This window comes from Echiichthys vipera (genome assembly GCF_963691815.1).
Source record: "Echiichthys vipera genome assembly, chromosome: 17".
Lineage (NCBI taxonomy): Eukaryota > Metazoa > Chordata > Actinopteri > Perciformes > Trachinidae > Echiichthys > Echiichthys vipera.
Window position 1 is genome coordinate 7,428,008 of NC_139842.1, and position 6,132 is coordinate 7,434,139.

The following is a 6,132-nucleotide window of genomic DNA, read 5'->3' on the forward strand; positions in this document are numbered from 1 at the left end:
AATTAAGATAAAAGCAGCACTTTGTGAGCCTTAAAATAAAATCGACATATAGAAATAGTCAGTAGTTCATTGATAACTTTTGTGTTTGTTTTGTGTTACATCAGCCAGTGTTACAGAGTTGAAGAGGCCCTGCGTTTTATTCTAGAAATGTGTTCAGTGATCCAGTAAACCTGCTTCTTGGTAATGACAGCCAGATGGTCCGATTGGAGCCTTTCTCATCGGGAGTTTGTGTGAGTTTCCTCTAGTTTTGTAGTTCCTTAACTTTTTACTCCTTAAAATGAACCAATGTATACTTGTTCACCCGTGATAACCTTAAATGTTTGTTTAATCTTGGTATCATATACTACAAAAGCAGATTATTATAATTTCATCTCATCTCCTAAACAGCTTACTTAAATCTATTCTAATGCCCACCATTATGCATTGAACCAGCGTCCATCATCTTGACACAGGGGATTATGCTTATTGTGTTTGTTTCATCTGTTTCTGCTCTCATAATCCTCACCTCAACCTCACCTCCACACTCTTATCTGGAGGGGTCATCGGTTCTGGTGACACGCTCCGTCCAGCATTGTGAGTATCATGTGGTGTTAGAGATAATGAACTGCTGTTGTGTTTTCTGTTTTGTTCATGTTTTTTGTGCCACAGTGCCTAGACCTTATATTATATATATATATATATGCAGCAGCCTGGAGGCTTATTTTTGACCAGTAAATGATGATGACTAGTTTCTGGACCATCAAATAGTATTAACCATAAACCATAAATTACAGCACAACAGCTGAATGAAGACAATCCCAAAATCACCACCACCACCTTAAAAACATAGTAATTGATTTAAGGTGCTTGCAATGAAAGAAGAACAATGAGATAAAAGGATAAAAAGAAGTCATCACAGGGTGGCAAGTCTATAAAAATGAGTTTTAAGAGGTGATTTACAGAAGATACTGATTCAGCAAACTTTATCTCCGCGGACAGGTCGTTCCAAGGCCAAGGCGCTATGACGGAGTAGGCTGTTAGCCACATCCGGTTGTTAGCGACCGGATTTCTCCGTTAATAGTTCATACACAAAGAAAACCTGTCTCGATGGCTTATTTGATGTGTGCAAGTGTTGAAAAAGGCCATGGGGTGATTTTACGCCAGAATTACTTTAAAATCCTATCACTTTTCTCTAAAACACTCACTGTGTCTCAGGCCTACGTACATCTCTGATTTACTTGCATGCTCCGAAGCATCCAGACCCCTCAGGTCACGGTTTATTCAGTGTTCCCAGAATCAGTTTCTAGTTTCTGTTCTCCTCACCCGTGGAACAAAGTTGCTGAATATCTGAGGTCTGCTAAAACTGTTAGAAAAGGGCTTAAAACTTTATAGTTTACTGCAACTTTCCTTTTAATTCGATACACAACTTATTTGATATTTTAATCTGTATGTATAAGTTAGCTTGTTCTCTCTTTTTTGTTTTTATTGTCTCTTAACATCTCATGTTTAAATTCAGTGTCTTTGTTCATCACTTTAACCCCCTGAGAATCCTAAAGTTTTCTTCTCCAGCGCGGCCAAATGTTTTCATCCATCTTACTTTCATCAGGTTGTAACCCCTGAGCCATTTTTTTCAAAAGTACCAAAAGATATGAATAACTCAGATAGTATTACGTAAAATGTCGAATAATGCATAGGACAACTTCATTGACAGTTGTAGAAATGACAAAATGACCCCAGCGCTCACATCGTTTTTCATTTCTACATCTGTGAAGTTGTACTACGCAGCTACAAACAACACAAAAATGATAACCCACTGGCTATTTTGAGTTATAAATGGTCATTTTTTATTGATTCAAAAACTACAATAAAAAATTGTTCCAGAACACTTACCACTTCTCTACGCAAATTCAATCACGCTATGACCTCCTGGCTCATAGCTAACAAATGATTTGCGAAGTGATGATTGTTTGGAACAAACTGTGCCTGAAACACGCTGGTTCAAATAAGGTGCGGACTGATTAATCCCTAAACACAGCCAGGTACGAATGTGTTTTCAGCTAAGAAGATCAAGAATTCTAATATAATTGGAATTTCATAACCAAATCTGCTTTCCCTCTGTGTGTGTGTGTGTGTATGTGTGTGTGTGTAAAGGAGACAGATGTTACCACAGAATATCATTCAAACGTTGGGTCGTGTCCCTATTGTTGGGTTTCTGTTTATTGTTATGTAACATTTCAGAGCAAATCACATCAGAGAGCTGAGTGGCAGATTGGCGTGTTTACCTGGGCATGCACTATGACAAGAAAGCAGAGAGGGATGCACCTGGCACTAAATCACAGACGTTTCAGTCAGACAACAGAGAAGACCAGGAGGAGAGAGGCTTAGCTGACACACAATAAAGACATTCTTGATGATCTCTTGCAACAAAAAGGATCTATTATTTTTCCTTGGTCCAAAACTGGATGTTCTTTTGTTTTGATGGATGTAATATTTCTTTGGATTCAGCATGTAGTTGACTCCATGTTGTCCAAGGTGATTTTCCCCATCTTGGATTTATCCTTCATGCTCTTTGGATCTTTTGAGGAGTTTAAAAGCTTGGTGCTGGAGTCCCATAAACTTGCATTCAACTCCAGCTCAGGTCTTTTCTCAAACTGGTGTGGCCTGTTGCCTCCAAAGGTGTGAGTATTTGTGATGTCTGGTTACAGAGTTTTCCCCCAGTTTAATGAGAAAAACCCACACTAAGTTGATCGTTAAAAGTGTGACATTACAAACTGTGGACAAGCTCTTCAGGCCCCTGCCTTTATTTTTGTGTTTTCTTACTTTTCTGAGACATTTCTCCTTGGCAACACTAATAGTGTGATCAGTCTGCACACTATGGAGAACAAGTCATTTCTGCAGGCTCGCTGTGATGAGCCTATAATGACATCGGACTGGGGCCTCCCTCTGCTCCTGGCGCTGCTGATGCTGGCGCTGCTCTATACCTTTCTCTATCTGCCAGCCACCGCCCAGCGAGCCCTGCTGGAGCAGGCGCTCCGGAGCAACAACACGACAACTGCAGTGACCACACCCGGCAAGGAGTCAGGTGATGAGTAGGAGACAGACAAATGGAAACAATGACCGAGAGCTTTATCCAAGGACACATGTGACAGCAGAGCGGGGACAGTGATAGTGACATTGACAGTTGACGCTGCCCTTGAGTTGTCTAGACTCTGCGGATTACGCTGCTCTCAAGTATGGTTTTTACGGTCCTTTAGGACAAAATGACAATATGAAGCAGAATGATTGAATTGTTTTTTAAAACTAACTGATTCAGAGGGCATTATATTAGAGCATATTTGAACTACTCTCCATGAACTACTGTACAAGTGACCGAATGGCATCAAAGGAAAAACCTATGGGGGCTTAAAAAGTGTCGGACATCAAGACACTTTTTGACAAACCACCTCTATATTTTGTCAGTGGTGTTTATGGCCACTAAAGGTTGAGAGGGATTAAAAATGACTTGATACCCCTTTAAGGAGGTGCCAATCCACCTCCTGTCTCGTTGTCTATGCTATTTCATAGATAAAAACAAAACTGGAGCGCAAATAATATACCCAGCAAAAATCTGACATCGCGACATTTATTTGCATTTCTGCGGAGTTAGACTACAAAATTTATACTGCTATAAAATCTTCAAAGTAAATAAGGTGGGCTGATAAGACGAAACAAAAAAACAGCCACCTGACTCTTATAACAAAATGCAGCCTACCAGCACCTCTAAAGATCACCAACTACATGATTGTATCTGCAATCTGTAATCATTAAGACAGAGTCACATGATTTTTTTCACGGTAATATCACTGCATGTTAATACAAGCTGAATGTTTCCTCTTTTAAAGAGGAGCATATTGATCTGCACACTGGTTTAATGGTATCCTCATGAGTTCAGCTTCCTGTCTTTCAAAAACTACATGACTTGTGTTTTTCCGCTATGGTGACTGATGTGGACATTTGACATCTAAGTCGATCTATTTGCAATCACCTAAAATGTTTGAACTTTAAACAAACTACCTTATCGTTAGTTGTGTTAGTTACTTTCCACTACTGGTCATTTGATCCATTGTTGATATGAAAATGTTGCAACTTTAAAGTGAAAGAAAGATCAAAACTCTGACTGGCAATTAGAACATTTCAGATCTTGTACATATTATTGCCCATGAGCATGTTGAGAAAAAGCTCCCATCTTGCATCTTTCATTGCATGGCAACAAGAGCCACATGAAGATTACCATTGAACTGTTGCACGTAAGACACAGAACACACTACATTTTCGACCACAGCTCAATTTATCAGAAAATAAACATATGATGCTCACTACATGATTCAGTATTTTTGGGAGCCAAGGTACTGTGTCTATTTTTCTCTCTCTTCTAATTTCCATTACCCCAGCAGCCGAACCTAATGTGATTCCTGTAATTCAGTTGTTTGTATATGTCCTGCTCTTCCCAAAAGACATTCAATTTGCACTGGAAAGGGAAAACCAGTTGGCAGACAAAAGCAGTGAGCCCCTCCTGGTGGTACGATGATGTCTGTTTAATTTGAACTTTACCTGGCTGCTCCTGATCTCTGCAGACCCCTAAAGCAGGCTCATAATTGAAAGGTTGTGTCATGGATGTACCTCTTCTGCAACAAAACAGGTATTGTGATCCCTATTCATTGTTTCCCTAAGGTTACGTCACATCTAGTTTGTCTTTTTTTTTAATGCAGAAGTAAAATCTCCTTCAAAAAATGACTCCAGGTGTCACTGTAGTGTATAGTTGTGCTTTTGAAAATCTAGTCCACATAATTTTCCTGCACACTGATTCAGTCTCTAACCTGCAAGTTTCTCGGGATAAATAATTATACAAAGGGGTTTAATCAACACCTGTAGGAGAACTAGACCCATATCCAGAGAAATGTGTGTACAACGTTGCAACTATAACAACAACAGATATTGGAGCAATCGTTCAACTGAACTACATCTTCAAAACCTTGTACCCTTGACTGGTTTTAAAGATCTGTAGAAAACTCTGGAGTCCCGGCTTTCTGCATGCACATGTTTTAAATAAGTAGATTTTTATTTGGCTAATTATTTGTTTTCTGATTTTTATACTCTCACTGTATTGCTGCTGTCTTGAACAGGTCCTCCTTGGAAAAGAGATCAGTGATCTAACCTGGTTAAATAAAGGCTAAATTTAAAAAAAAGAGTTCCTCTAAAGAAATTATGATTATACAAAGGGGTTTAATCGACACCTGTAGGAGAATCGGATCCTCCAGAGAAACGTGTACAACATTGCAACTGTAACAACAAGAACCCCATTTCTACGTCTGCAGATATTGGAGACGACTGCTCGTAGAGGAGAGGAAACCTGCAGATGGTGCTTCACTTTTTTTTGGTGGTGTCATCAGGTGATCTTTGACAGAGGAGGCAATAGTTTCAATTGCTAGCTCCCCTAACTGCACTCCTAATGGCATCTGCTAGTTTCCACCACGCCGCAGTGTCAACTACGTGAAAATCGATCAAACTGTGAAACAATTGTGAAATATGAGTCAAGATTCTGTGACTGTATTGCTTATTTCTTGCAGAAAGTGTTTTCAGAAACATGTTTTAGTTAAATGTTTAGCTTTAAAATGAGTTTGTGACGTTTTTGACATTCTCATTCTCATCAGTACACTAAAATATGTTTCACTTTATGCAAGAAGGCAATACAGTCACAAAACCTCGATTCATGTTTGAGAGGCGCTGCCTAGTTGGACAGCAGTCACTGACGCGGTGTCAGAGATGCTCTGTGGTTTTTGTTCGGACGCGGTGGAATCTTATGGCCTTTTTTTGTAATGGAAACACATTAGAGATGCTGTGTGCGGATTACCTTCAGAGAGAGCCGGGCCATATTTTTCACCCCCTTTCCTCTCTATATGTCTCCTGGCTCTATAGCTACGTGATTAACTCACAAACATGAGCGTGGTATTAATGTTCGCATCAAGAAAGTGAATGAGCACTACCAATGTTTTATGTACATGCAATACAAATATTTCAAAAGAGACCTCCTAAACGGTTGTTGCCTTTATTAAAAGATACAGGATACTAGATCTGACACCAATATTTGAGGATGCAGCAGTTGTTCGTTACAGG